Source organism: Lampetra fluviatilis, chromosome 59 (genome assembly GCF_964198595.1).
Source record: "Lampetra fluviatilis chromosome 59, kcLamFluv1.1, whole genome shotgun sequence".
Classification (NCBI taxonomy): Eukaryota; Metazoa; Chordata; class Hyperoartia; order Petromyzontiformes; family Petromyzontidae; genus Lampetra; species Lampetra fluviatilis.
In genome coordinates this window covers 2,225,426-2,241,640 of record NC_136333.1, presented here as the reverse complement: position 1 = coordinate 2,241,640, position 16,215 = coordinate 2,225,426, and the positions used below count along the sequence as shown (strand labels likewise).

General features: G+C 50.0%; 1 protein-coding gene across 1 annotated transcript in view; it reads right to left on the bottom strand.

The window, feature by feature from the left end:
• The window catches only part of LOC144950772 (semaphorin-4D-like), a 43,354-nt gene that overhangs the window by 26,030 nt on the left and 1,109 nt on the right, over positions 1–16,215 (bottom strand). The window lies entirely within an intron of this gene.

Here is a 16,215-nt window from a genome sequence, read left to right as displayed (position 1 = left end):
ACGGAGACCTTCACTCACACTCACGTAGACCTCCACTCACTCTCACGGAGACCTCCACTCACCCTCACGGAGACCTCCACTCACTCTCACATAGACCTCCACTCACCCTCACGGAGACCTCCACTCACTCTCACGTAGACCTCCACTCACTCTCACAGTGACCTCCACTCACTCTCACGTAGACCTCCACTCACTCTCACGTAGACCTCCACTCACTCTCACAGTGACCTCCACTCACTCTCACGTAGACCTCCACTCACTCTCACAGTGACCTCCACTCACTCTCACGTAGACCTCCACTCACTCTCACGTAGACCTCCACTCACTCTCACGTAGACCTCCACTCACTCTCACAGTGACCTCCACTCACTCTCACGTAGACCTCCACTCACCCTCACGGAGACCTCCACTCACTCTCACGGAGACCTCCACTCACCCTCACGGAGACCTCCACTCACTCTCACGTAGACCTCCACTCACTCTCACGTAGACCTCCACTCACTCTCACGTAGACCTCCACTCTCACTCACGTAGACCTCCACTCACTCTCACGTAGACCTCCACTCACTCTCACGTAGACCTCCACTCACTCTCACAGTGACCTCCACTCACTCTCACGTAGACCTCCACTCACTCTCACGTAGACCTCCACTCACTCTCACGTAGACCTCCACTCACTCTCACGTAGACCTCCACTCTCACTCACGGAGACCTCCACTCACTCTCACGTAGACCTCCACTCACTCTCACGTAGACCTCCACTCTCACTCACGGAGACCTCCACTCACCCTCACGGAGACTTCCACTCACTCTCACATATACCTCCACTCACCCTCACGGAGACCTCCACTCATTCTATGACGTAGACCTTCGCTCACTCTCACGTAGACCTCCACTCACTCTCACGTAGACCTCCACTCACTCTCACGGAGACCTCCACTCACCCTCACGGAGACCTCCACTCACTCTCACATAGACCTCCACTCACCCTCACATAGACCTCCACTCACCCTCACGGAGACCTCAACTCACTCTATGACATAGACCTCCACTCACTCTCACGTAGACCTCCACTCACTCTCACGTAGACCTCCACTCACTCTCACGTAGACCTCCACTCACCCTCACGGAGACCTCCACTCACCCTCACGGAGACCTCCACTCACTCTCACATAGACCTCCACTCACCCTCACGGAGACCTCCACTCACTCTATGACGTAGACCTCCACTCACTCTCACGTAGACCTCCACTCACTCTCACGTAGACCTCCACTCACTCTCACGTAGACCTCCACTCACACTCACGTAGACCTCCACTCACTCTCACGTAGACCTCCACTCACTCTCACGTAGACCTCCACTCACTCTCACGGAGACCTCCACTCACCCTCACGGAGACCTCCACTCACTCTCACATAGACCTCCACTCACCCTCACGGAGACCTCCACTCACTCTATGACGTAGACCTCCACTCACTCTCACGTAGACCTCCACTCACTCTCACGTAGACCTCCACTCACTCTCACGTAGACCTCCACTCACACTCACGTAGACCTCCACTCACTCTCACGTAGACCTCCACTCACTCTCACGTAGACCTCCACTCACTCTCACGTAGACCTCCACTCACTCTCACGTAGACCTCCACTCACTCTCACGTAGACCTCCACTCACACTCACGTAGACCTCCACTCACTCTCACGGAGACCTCCACTCACTCTCACGTAGACCTCCACTCACTCTCACGTAGACCTCCACTCACTCTCACGTAGACCTCCACTCACACTCACGTAGACCTCCACTCACTCTCACGTAGACCTCCACTCACTCTCACGTAGACCTCCACTCACTCTCAGAGAACTGTTACCGAAAAATTAATGGCTCACCATGCATCTGTAATCTAACTAACAATCACCGGGGGAGGCAGTCTGCGAGCGATGCCAACTTCGCGAGCGTGCCGCCCGAGCTCCTGCCGTGCTCCTGCCGTGCCGTGGCCTTTCCCCCGGACCCCCCCCCCTACCCCCCCACCCTCCGCCCCCCACACGCCCGCGGTGGCCGCACGCCCTGCAGGCTGGAGCCGCACAGCGCGCCGCTTTGTGCGGGCACGCGCGGGCGGGACACAGGAGCCCCGTTGTGCGAGTGACAACGGGGCGATTAACACAAGGGACCCACCCCCCCAACACCCCCCCCCCAACACCCCCCCCACCCCGTGTTGTAAATGTCATACGGCGCTGTGCTCAGTTGCGCTCTGCCCACGAAAGAGATCACCCTGAGAAAGTTTTCCAAGGTCAGTAAGTTTGTGTTGTTGTAGTCGTTGCCGGTAAGAGTTGCCCCCCCCACAAAGCCCTCCCTTACCCGCTAGCGACGCCTCCGTGAGCGAGGGGCCATAGATCGCTCGCATCGCTGCGGAGGTTTTTCTGCGGTTTGTGACCGCGCAGCTCTCCCCGATGGGTCGCAACGTTTACGCGTTGGCGTTCGACGTTTCGCCGCCAAGTCCGACGTTTCACTCCGCGTGTCCCAGGGAGCGAGCTTCCCGACCAAAGGCCCCTGAAGAAGGCTCCCAGCACGCGTCGGAACGGAACGCCGGTCGTTGTGCCGAACCGATGCGCAATCGGTAGAACCCCCCCCCCCCCCCCGAAGCACGCCAGCGAGGCTGCTCGCCCGGTGTAGGACGGCCCGATGGCGCTCACCGGCGCGCCAAGAGGCGGCCGGCACCGGAGAAACGCACGCTCCCCTTGGGGATGCGAGCACACGCCGGGCAAGGACATCTGCGAAAGAGCTTCGTAGCTTGTCGGATTCCTCCAGTATGAATAAACATTCAGATTCTGACGGAGGAGGCGGCTTTGGCACAAAAAGGTCTCGGCGACCCGAGTTCGATCCTGACCACGGCTTGGGCACACGCATGGTGTAAACCACGAACGGCGGTGACCGCCAAGCAGCGGATTGGCATCGCAACACGCAATTCCGTCCTTGGCTAATGCACTTGCGCCGTGCCCGTTGACAATTCGCCGATCTCGCAGAAGAATAGGAAAAAAAAACAACTGCTTTTGATTAAAACAATCTATTGTGCGGTGTTTTAAATTGTTGTAAGAGGTGAATGATATAAAAGTTTTAAAGTGTTGTTTGGCAGACGTGAGGGACCAAGTGAAGTCCTCCCACCTCAACCTAAACTAATCTATTTTATACAAACGATTAAACTAATTTTTCATTTTACCAGGTAGGAGCCACTTAGTTACGTAGCTCTTTATCAGAAGCGACTTGGCAACATATGATAGCTCAACAAAGTGGCTTATCACGTGGAAATTTATAGCAGTAGCCAAATATTCTAAATACATGTTTTTTTTTACATGTAGAAGGAAAAACGGGAAGAACTTGAGAAAAATCTACACAGCCACAGTGAGTTTAACACGTAGGCTTTCGCGACAAATATCATCCATAATAGAGATGTTTTGGGTTAAATATATAAATGTGTCGTTAAAACCCGCCACGACCCGACACAGCCAACTAGCAAGGGTTGTCACGCAAACAGAACGTGCCAATTCGTCACTAGTACAGCACACCGGTGTGTTGGAGAGTGAAGCCACAACATTGTGAGAGAGACACGCAAACTCAAAATATACAGCAGGCGTCAGGGTCAGGATCGAACCAACGACCTCCTACATACCAGGCGAGGTAGTTAACATCTCATAGCCACCGTGGTGCCCCTTACCAGGTAAAGCCTACGGCTCACAGAAGTGTCTGATATCATCATCATCACCACACGTGGGAATTCTGAGTCGCAACCAACTCATCTCAAAGCAAGTTTTTCTAAACGTGAAGCGCAACACCGGATGTACCCAGAGAACAATCCACGCACCCACCACGGGGAGAGAGAAAATCGCCGACTCCAAATATACAGCAGGCATCGTGGGGTTCCGGGATCGAAACCACGACTCGTGTGCAACTCAAGCAGAGCGGCACTTTCACCGCGCTCGTGGTTTCACGCAGAGTTGTGCTTACAACTGGGAGCCATACCTAGCAGACAGGAGGGTCCCTTTGCCTTTAAACATCTGGCAGGTTCACTAGCATTGGTTCTAGTAAGCCTGGCTCGGCTGATGAGACACCGAATGTGGAACCCAGAGTTTGTTTTGCTTGCGTTGAACCAACGCTGCTGAAATAATGCACTCCCAGAAGGAAGGCTGCGTGTGGCTGCTGGAATGAGTAAAAAAAAATATCACAATTTTTTTTCATGTGGAGCTGCAGGCTTGTTCCGACCACGGTGGTTGTCGTCGTGATGAGATGCAGCAGGGCTCCAGGCAACGCACACGGACTGTGTGATCATTAACAGAACCCAGTCCCATTGTACGCCATCTGATGTGTGTGTGTGTTACATACGGACGGAGCGATAGGGTTAGCAGTCAGCGCGCTGCGCTACGAACCCAACGACCAAGAGTTCGATTCCCGCTCTCACGGCCAACACCAGTGACGGCTTATCTGTACCGGTGTTGGTCCTCCCCTAGGTCGACTCGGCCCCAAATGAGTAACCTGGTGCATTGTGTAAACATCAACACTGGCGAGACAAAGGCGGCCGGGCGTGCTGCTGGCCACATCACACCACCGCGTGCCGTGCCAGCCTTCATATTTGCACACAAACAGCACTTGCCACGGTGATCAAACAGCCTATTAGGAGGCGGGTGAGGGGGGGGGGTATCTTTGTCTTTGCATCGTGTTATTGACCGAGCGTAAACGCCTATGATTAACTATGCCTCCGTGAACACCACCCTGCGTATACTGTACGTGCTCAAATGTTCCTGGTGGCAACGGTGGTGACCTACGGCGCCGCATGTGGCGTACCTGCGACCCAGCGCTGTGGAGGCAGCAGCTCCAAAGAAATTCAGTTTTCGATGACGATTTTGAAAGCGCGGAGCTACCAGTGGCCTCCTAAGGGGCCCGTCCATAAATGACGTCACGCGATTTTGGACGATTTTTAACCTCCCCCCCCCCCTCGTCACACGGCGTCAAAAAAAGTCAGACCCCCCCCCCCCCCCAAATATGACGTCACAAAGCTCTGCCCCCCCCCGCCCCCCAAAATAAAACATGCTTCAAATCGCTTTAAACTATTGTCATTGTCGTGCGTATTTAATGTGGCGCTGCACTCTGCTGTTGTAGGAGAAAACATTTATTAGAAAGTCTATTTAATTAAGTAGAACGTGTTGTCTATATTTATTTAAAGTTGCGTATTTTTACGTGACGTCACATTTCTCAAACCCCCACCCCCCTCGTCATACATTGTCACAAATGTCTGACCCCCCGCCCCCAGGTGCGTGACGTCATTTATGGACGGCCGCTAATATCGGAAAGGAAGAAAGCGTTCCAGACGGCCGCCGAAGCGCACCTGAACGCGATGGCCGGCCAAAAGCTGCCGCTGCGAGGATGACCGGCGTTTGCGTGATGGTTTACGCGCCTTGACTACCAGACTTCCTGCCTGACTGATTTCACGATCGTCTCCCTGACACACCGAGTGACTCACTTGATTGCCTGACTCACTCGTGAGCTGGCGCCCCAGATGCCCCGCCTGATTGACTGGTGGCTGTGGTTGTTGTTGCTTCAGTAGGCTGTTATTGTAGTGGTGGTGGTGTGGTGCCAAAGATTGTTGTGAAGGTGGTTGTGTGTGTAATGGTGAAAGAAGATTTGGTGTGGTGATGAGGTGGTGGATGGAGGTAGTTGAAGTTGTGGCGGTGGTGGTGGTGTTGGTGGTGTTTATAGTAATGGTTGATGTGCCAGTGGTGGAGATTGGTAGTGGCGGTCTTGGTGCAGATTGTTGTGCAGTTCGTTGTGGTTGTAAATATTTGTGGTGTTTTGGTTGTTGGTGTGGAGGTCAATTTAACACGTAGGCTTTCGCGACCAATATTATTCATAATATAGGTTTTTGGGTCAGATCGCGTTATTTATAAATGTGTCGTAACCCTCCACCACCCGACACGGCCAAACAGTAAAAATGTGTCACGTTTTTCAAAAGACAAATTACTTCACTTCTTTAGCCCACCGGTGTGCTGAAGAGAGAATCAACAGCATTTTGAAATTTGAGTAGTACGACGTTTCGCTGATAATTACAATCAGCTTAATGGTGGGCTAAAGAAGTGAATTATTTTGTCCTTTGAAAAACGTGACACATTTTTACTGTTTGGTCGTGTCGGGTGGTGGAGGGTTACGACACATTTATAAATAACGCGATCTGACCCAAAAACCTATATTATGGTGTGGAGGTGTTCGCGCTGGTTTTGAGCGATGTGCCCACGACGGTGGGGGTAGTCATGGTGATGGTTGTGGTAGTCATGGTGGTGGCTGTCATCGTCACGGTGGTGGCTGCGATTGTCACGGTGCTGGCTGCCATGACGGTAGTGACAGTGGCCGTAGGTTGTGATGTCATTCGTTATAGTTGCCGTGACGTTGGTCGTGTTGTGCGTAATAGCCGTGGTAGTGGCGGTGGCGGCAGTAGTGGTGGCGGTGTTTGCAGCCGTGGCCATATTGTCTGCGGCAGCGTGACCTACCGACCGGCCGACTGCTCGCTCGCTCACTCCCATGGCGGCGAGATGAGATGTGCCAAGATTTCCATCTGTCAGAGCCCACAGCCTCTCGCAGCGATAACTTTCCACCTGCCATTGCGGGACCATATTGCAACTCTACGACTCGACGCTGTGGAAATTTCCACCGAGAGCCGGGACCCGTTATGGGAGGTAATAAAAATAAAATAACGAACGCGCACATTCGTAACCCTGCCACCTTCACCACCTTTGCCACACAGCATTCTTTCAGATTCGGAGGCGTGGGAATCTGCACACAGGCAGGAAAAAGAAAGCAGCCAGAACTGGCGCCAACAGTTCGTTGACCAAGCTCTGTGGGCCTATTCCTAGGTTTTTTCGGTAAAGTCACGTAGGTAAAACATTAAAATTAATAAAATAAAAATCACGACGTTTCGGAGGCAACACAAGCTTCCTTCTTCAGGTGGAACCGTCACAGCCACGACAGCTGTATCAAGTAAATGAGAGATTACAAGAGCTACTTGATACAGCTGTCGTGGCTGTGACGGTTCCACCTGAAGACGGAAGCTTGTGTTGCCTCCGAAACGTCGTGATTTTTATTTTATTTTACTTTTATTAATTTTATTTTTTTACCTACGTGACTTTACCGAAAAAACCTAAGAATATGAATCCTTGCAGTCACGAAAGCTTCAAATCTAAAACTCTGTGGACCTGTATATTTTGTGTGTGCATGTGCGTTTAGTTTGTTGTCCTTCCCCAGCACAAACAATTAGCACCATCGGCTACGTACGATGCGAAAGAAGTTCAACATACACACATACATACGCAGTCACAAAATAAAACCTAAACATCCACTGCAGGTGTCCCCCCACTGGGGTCCATTCTGGGCCCTCTACTTTTCTCAGTCTACATCTGCCCAACTGGTTCTCTCACCAATAAGTCACAACATTAGGCATGACACCTAACGCCGATGACGCTCAATTATACGCCACTCTAACCGCCACTCAACCTTGCCAATTGTGTACCCTAAACCTTACTAGTACTGGTGGGTGGTCAAATCAACGCACGCTCAACAACCCCCCAAAAAATCCAGAACCCCCTTTTTTCCCCAGGCACCGGCCCCAACCGGCTCGGCGCAGCGTCACACCCTCAAAATCTACCCAGCGCCGGCTCCACCGTCGGAGGGGATCGCCTTTGACTCGACTTTTCATCCCTCGGCAAACGCTTTCCTCAACACAATAAAGACGACGACCACCTGACCGAGGGGGAGGGATTGTGCCACGCACGCCAATGGTTGACCGCAGTCGCAGAGAGGAACCTGGACCGCGCCTTTGTCAGCACTCGCTGTTGCAATTACAGGGACTCCTCTACTTACGAACGAGTTAGGTTGCAGAGGTCTGGTCGTAAGTCGATTTGTTCGTATGTTTAACTTTACTCCTGTCGATTCCAAACGTGTTGTACGGCATGGTCACTCAACACGGGGAATGGCGTTAAAAGTTGTATAATCTCCTGTAGATGTAGATGCCACCGGTTCTTTACATTCTGCAGATGTAGATGCCACCGCCGCCATCTGTTGCGCGGCGGTTGAACTTACGAATCTCGGTCCGAACAGGCAACTGGACGTAGGGACAGGTTTGTTCGTATCTCTGAAAGTTCGTAAGTCAAATATTCGTAAGTAGGGGCGTACCCCCTGTATAGAGGCAACGCAATCCTTACTTGGGGGGGGGTGGGGAGTGGTGGGGGTCTTTTGTGTTAATCGTCCCTTTTGTCGCTCGCGCACAACGGGGCTCCTGTGTCCCGCCTGCCCGCCCCACGCGCGCCGGCACAAAGCGGTGCGCTGTGCGGCTCCCTCCTGTACGGGTGCGCGGCCAGCGCGTGTTGGGAGGGGAGGGTCCGAAGGGCGGTCCAATGGCACGGATAAAACACTTCGACAACGTGCGCAGCGGCTTTGAAAAACAAGCCGCCGCGCGCCGTCCTGGGCCATCGCGGCGCGGCCCACGTGGCCCACGTGGCTCCTCCGACTTCGCGACAAACCCTGTGCACCGCTACACCCCCCCCCCCCCCACCAAAGCATTGACACAGAACAACGTTGCAATCCTCTGCCACCGTTTTCTCTCTCCCAAGGTCTCCCCCCCACCTCTCCCACCCTTCTCACTCCACTGACCACGGCAAAACAGCCACGTCCTATGCAGTCACCTCCAAATAATCTGGTTATCGAGGCCAGCATCGGCACCGTCCTGCTGAGCGGAGTTCCTCTGTGGCTGCGCCGGCAGCAACCATCTGGAACCCTCTCTCTCCCCCTTCTCTCTCCCCCTCTCTCTCTCCCACTGCGCACACACAGCAGTCGCAATCTAAGCACCATCATCCAATCTTGATTTGAAGCACCATCATCAACTTTCGCCCAACCAGGCTCTCTCCCGTCCAGGCTCTCAAGGCTTCCTCAACTTGATAACTGTTTTTTTTTTCCCTTTTATCTGGCAACAAAACTGACACCTTTTTTTACAAGGAGTCATATTTGCATAGACCACAATACCTGCAGTCATAATGCAAACAAAAAACATAACTCTGATAATGTATGCACTGTCCTTGAAGTTGATTGTTCCACACCCGAGACAGCTTTCCTTAGAGCCTAGTCTCACATGGTGTTGGACCAGATGACGCCAAAAGGCGCACAACTCAAAGACAATGCACCATCAGAGTATGAGAGCTCGGGGTAAGCATTTACACCATTGGAACCTCATTTGCCAGTAAAAAATATTCCTCAACTTTTCAAGCTGGCCGACGAGGAACTTTGAGCTCTGGCCTTTGAGTTCTCGCTCGAAAGATAGCGTCCGATTCGCTAAATGTGCGCACTTCCACGATGTTTGTTATTATTTATTATTGTTCACGTAGTTGCATCATACGCAACCCTGCCCGATGCGCAAACTCGGGGTGTGCGCACACATATTAAAACATGTTCACCCAAGTGACGGGTGCTCGTACATGTTGGGAGGAAACCGCAACACTTCGGAGAAAACGCTCGCGTGTCCGCGGGAGGGGGGTGAGCTATCCACACAGCCGAGTCATTCAGGGCAATCAGGAAGTTTCTCGGTCAGACAGGAAGTCATAGAGTCACTCACAGCCGAAATTGTATCACCGACTGCAGCAGCAACCCCACCAGGCAAAGTCCATGAGCACGGGGGACAGATGATATTAGTCCACACTCTCCTCTGCTGCATGGAATGTCGGCGAGCCAGGGTTATGGATCCTCGATGTGGCACCTCCGATTTAGCAGGGTTGGCTACGTGCGGTACGAAAAGATGTTCAAAATACGCAAACGTACGCTAAGGGAGTTTCGCAACGTTGTCATTTCCATAATAAGAGGTTTCAATTTTTTTGGGTGAGATTGCGTAAATATAAATGTGTCGTTAAACCCGCCACCACCCGACACAGCCAATTAGTAAGGGGTATGTCACGTTAACAAAACGTGGCCAATTCGTTACTAGTTCAGCACTAACCGGTTGTGTTGGAGAGTAAACCCACAACATTTACAACCGAGTACAATACAGGTTTAACGTCACATTTATTTTTACTTGACCTTACACGAAAATATATACCCTCTATTATGGACAATATTGGTCGTGAAAGCATACTGCGTGTTCAACTAACGTCGTCATTTGTCCGAGCCGCCAACCCTCGCTGCTGACCACACAGCGTAGGGTTAGAGGCGTGTGGGGCCACCACGTTGACAAAAAAAACCCGAAAATACCGAAATGTTGTCTTTACATTCGTGGCGCTTCAGTTGTTGGAACAGGCAGACGGAAAAAAATTAAAACCAGGAGTGACCTGGACCATAACAAACGTGAACTTCGAGCGGCCCACGTTGTACCCACGTTGTGCCCACGTTGTCCTGAACTTCTTTTTCCCACAATGCCTCTCTTCGAGCCATGGCCTTCCTCAGAGACGCTGGCGATCGTGGCCTTCCTTCCACTTAGCTCTGTCCATGATATTACTCAAGAACTTGATAGGCTATGGGCAACGTTCGTCTGTGAGCAACATTAGTCTACTTTTACTTTACTTTACAGTTTGGTCCATGGGTGACATTAGTCTAAGGGTGACGTTAGTTTATGGGCAACGTTGGTCTATGGGCAACTTTAGTCTATGTGCCATGTCTACATTAACCCTCTTGTTTTCTTAATACATGACTTGCCCTTGTAAAATTCTACTTACAGTATTTTCTTTTTGTACCGGCTATAATACATCTGTTACTCGTCTCAAACGAGGTAAACACTATTAGAAATAAAGTTGTGCAGCAGAGTTGTCACAATGAAAAAAATAAGTTATTCAGTTCATAATGGCGTGGTCATTTTCAACTCTTGAGTTAGCAAGAATAATTATTTTCACGTGACAAGAGACTCGTTTCAATAGTTAACGATTAAACGTTATTCGGGAAGGTTTAAAGTTTCACAAAACATCGTCACCATCATCATTCACGATCTGTCCACTGCCGGATAAAGGCCCTTCCCCCCCAAACCATCACCACCTCGCGAGGACCTGCGAAGTCACCATCCATCTGGTACTGTCACTTTCGATTAGCATGGTGGGCGATGTACGGAACAAAAGAAGTACAACATACATACACACTGCCCATAGACTCAACACTGCCCATAGACTAATACTGCCCATAGACTCAACACTGCCCATAGACTAATACTGCCCATAGACTCAACACTGCCCATAGACTAATACTGCCCATAGACTAACACTGCCCATAGACTAACACTGCCCATAGACTCAACACTGCCCATAGACTAACACTGCCCATAGACTAACACTGCCCATAGACTAACACTGCCCATAGACTAACACTGCCCATAGACTAACACTGCCCATAGACTAACACTGCCCATAGACTAACACTGCCCATAGACTAGCACTGCCCATAGACTCAACACTGCCCATAGACTCAACACTGCCCATAGACTCAACACTGCCATAGACTCAACACTGCCATAGACTCAACACTGCCCATAGACTAGCACTGCCCATAGACTAGCACTGCCCATAGACTAACACTGCCCATAGACTAACACTGCCCATAGACTAACACTGCCCATAGACTATTGCACATAGACTAACACTGCACCATAGACTAACACTGCCCATAGACTAACACTGCCCATAGACTAACACTGCCCATAGACTAACACTGCCCATAGACTAGCACTGCCCATAGACTCAACACTGCCCATAGACTCAACACTGCCCATACACTCAACACTGCCCATAGACTCACACTGCACATAGACTCAACACTGCACCACCGATTAGCACGGTGAGCGACGTACACACTCATTACACTTACACACAAAGTGCTTGCCACAAGTGAACCACACTACTACCTTGCTGATCTCTCAACACCGACTGGAGTGACTTCACTCGTCAAGGAGCGTAAAAACCATCACGCAAACTCCGGCCATCCTCGCCTTTGGCTCGCCATCGAACAAAGACGATGATCATCGCATCGCGCGCTTTCAGGTGCGCTTCTGCGGCCGTCTGGCACGCTCTTCCTCGCGATATTAAGAGGCCACTGGAGCGATGCAATTTCAAATCATCAAGATTGCAAACTCATTTTTTCGAGAACTGCTTTTTGTGTTCAGTTTGTTGGCCTTCGCCCGCATACTCCGATTAGCACGGGTTGGCTACGTACGGTGCGAAAGAAGTTGAACATGCATACACACTGCCCATCGACTGACACTACCCATCGACATACTCTTTGTTTTTTTTCCGGTAAAGTCACGTAGGTAAAAAAATCTAATAAATAAATGAAAACAACTAAATAAAATCACAATTTTATTTAGTTGTTTTCATTTATTTATTTTTTCACCAACGTGACTTTATCGAAAAAACCAAAGAATGAATCCTTGCAGTCACGAAAGCTTCAAATCTAGAACTACCCATCGACTCACCACTGCACCTGCGGTTAGCACGGGTTGGCTACGTACGGCGCGAAAGAAGTTCAACACACGTACTGTACATCGAAGTGACACACGTGCCATGGTTCCCACCTCGGCTGTGGTTGTCCTATTCTTGGTTCTTTCGGTAAAGTCACGTAGAAGGGAAATAATAAAATTAAAATAATTAAACATAAGATAAAAGTCTCACGTTTCGGCCACAACAAAAGAACCAAGAATATGAATCCATGCAGTCACGAAAGCTTCAAATCGAAATGTGGTTGTCTCTCCCGGGCGTATTCGCTCAAAAGGCAAACACCACTCCTCCACTCCCTCGTGAGTCTCGACCAGCATACGTCATCCCTCCCGGCCATAAAGAAAACTATTAAAAACTATAAACTATTTTTATTTTAACAGCGTAAGATCCCACTGGGCTATATAAGCCTCTGTCAGCAGCGACGTGACCACAGATGAACGCCCAATGGAGTAGCGGCGTATCTTCACGTGCTTATTTAAAAGCCGCCGAATAAATATGGAGGGGGGGAAACTGGAGGACCCCGAGAAAAATCCACCATGGGGAGAGAAAAAAAATATACAGCAGCAAGCGTCAGGGTCGGGAACGAACCCACGACCTCCTCCATACCAGGCGAGGTAGTTAACATCTCCTAGCCAGCGTGATGATGATGATGAGAGAGACACCGCAAACTACAAAAATACAGCAGCAGGCGTCAGGGTCGGGATCGAATCCACGACCTCCTGCATACCAAGCGAGGTAGTTAACATCTCACCACAGTGGTACTCAAATAACTCCAACAATTACAGAAATAACTCTGCCCATAGCAACACTGAATGTCGTAACTTCACCCATAGCAACGCTGACTCTAGTAGCTTCACCCATAGCAACGCTGACTGTAGTAACTTCACCCATAGCAACGCTGACTGTAGTAACTTCACCCATAGCAACGCTGACTGTAGTAACTTCACCCATAGCAACGCTGACTGTAGTAACTTCACCCATAGCAACGCTGACTGTAGTAACTTCTCCCATAGCAACGCTAACTGTAGTAACTTCACCCATAGCAACGCTGACTGTAGTAACTTCACCCATAGCAACGCTGACTGTAGTGACTTCACCCATAGCAACGCTGACTGTAGTAACTTCACCCATAGCAACGCTGACTGTAGTAACTTCACCCATAGCAACGCTAACTGTAGTAACTTCACTCATAGCAACGCTGATTGCAGTAACTTCACCCATAGCAACGCTGACTGTAGTAACTTCACCCATAGCAACGCTGACTGTAGTAACTTCAGCCATAGCAATGCTGGCTGTAGTAACCTCACCCATAGCAACACTGACTGTAGTAACTTCACCCATAGCAACACTGACTGTAGTAACTTCACCTATAGCAACACTGACTGTAGTAACTTCACCCATAGCAACACTGACTGTAGTAACTTCACCCATAGCAACACTGACTGTAGTAACTTCACCTATAGCAACACTGACTGTAGTAACTTCACCTATGGCAACGCTGACTGTAGTAACCTCACCCATAGCAACACTGACTGTAGTAACTTCACCCATAGCAACACTGACTGTAGTAACTTCACCCATAGCAATGCTGACTGTAGTAACCTCAGCCATAGCAACACTGACTGTAGTAACTTCACCTATGGCAACGCTGACTGTAGTAACTTCACCCATAGCAACGCTGACTGTAGTAACCTCACCCATAGCAACACTGACTGTAGTAACTTCACCCATAGCAATGCTGACTGTAGTAACCTCAGCCATAGCAACACTGACTGCAGTAACTTCACCCATAGCAACGCTGACTGTAGTAACCTCAGCCATAGCAACACTGACTGTAGTAACTTCACCCATAGCAATGCTGACTGTAGTAACCTCAGCCATAGCAACACTGACTGTAGTAACCTCACCCATAGCAACACTGACTGTAGTAACTTCACCCATAGCAATGCTGACTGTAGTAACCTCAGCCATAGCAACGCTGACTGTAGTAACCTCACCCATAGCAACACTGACTGCAGTAACTTCACCCATAGCAACACTAACTGTAGTAACTTCACCCATAGCAACACTAACTGTAGTAACTTCACTCATAGCAACGCTGACTGTAGTAACTTCACCCATAGCAACGCTGACTGTAGTAACCTCACCCATAGCAACGCTGACTGTAGTAACTTCCCCCATAGCACCGCTGACTGTAGTAACTTCACCTATAGCAACGCTGACTGTAGTAACCTCACCCATAGCAACGCTGACTGTAGTAACCTCACCCATAGCAACGCTGACTGTAGTAACTTCAGCCATAGCAACGCTGACTGTAGTAACTTCAGCCATAGCAACGCTGACTGTAGTAACTTCACCTATGGCAACGCTGACTGTAGTAACCTCACCCATAGCAACGCTAACTGTAGTAACTTCAGCCATAGCAACGCTGACTGTAGTAACCTCACCCATAGCAACGCTGACTGTAGTAACTTCAGCCATAGCAATGCTGACTGTAGTAACTTCACCCATAGCAACGCTGACTGTAGTAACCTCACCCATAGCAACGCTAACTGTAGTAACTTCAGCCATAGCAACGCTGACTGTAGTAACTTCAGCCATAGCAACGCTAACTGTAGTAACTTCAGCCATAGCAACGCTGACTGTAGTAACTTCAGCCATAGCAATGCTGACTGTAGTAACTTCACCCATAGCAACGCTGACTGTAGTAACTTCAGCCATAGCAACGCTGACTGTAGTAACTTCAGCCATAGCAACGCTGACTGTAGTAACTTCAGCCATAGCAACGCTAACTGTAGTAACTTCAGCCATAGCAACGCTGACTGTAGTAACTTCAGCCATAGCAATGCTGACTGTAGTAACTTCACCCATAGCAACGCTGACTGTAGTAACTTCAGCCATAGCAACGCTGACTGTAGTAACTTCAGCCATAGCAACGCTGACTGTAGTAACTTCAGCCATAGCAACGCTAACTGTAGTAACTTCAGCCATAGCAATGCTGGCTGTAGTAAACCTCACCCATAGCAACACTTACTGGAGTAACTTCACCCATAGCAACACTGACTGTAGTAACTTCACCTATAGCAACGCTGACTGTAGTAATCTCACCCATAGCAACACTGACTGTAGTGACTTCACCCATAGCAACGCTGACTGTAGTAACCTCACCCATAGCAACACTGACTGTAGTAACTTCACCTATAGCAACACTGACTGTAGTAACTTCACCCATAGCAACACTGACTGTAGTAACTTCACCTATAGCAACGCTGACTGTAGTAACCTCACCCATAGCAACACTGACTGTAGTAACTTCACCCATAGCAATGCTGACTGTAGTAACCTCACCTATAGCAACGCTGACTGTAGTAACTTCACCAATAACAACGCTGACTGTAGAAACTTCACCCATAGCAACGCTGACTGTAGTAACTTCACCCATAGCAACGCTAACTGTAGTAACTTCACCCATAGCAACACTGACTGGGTAACTTCACTCCCTGCATCACCATCACCTCCATCACAACATCACCCCCCCCCCCCACATCACTTCCATTGACACCTCCATCACGACTCCCACGATCACCTCCTCACTACATCACCCCCCCCCCACATCACTTCCATTGACACCTCCATCACGACTCCCACGATCACCTCCTCACTACATCACCCCCCCCCCAACATCACTTCCATTGACACCTCCATCACGACTCCCACGATCA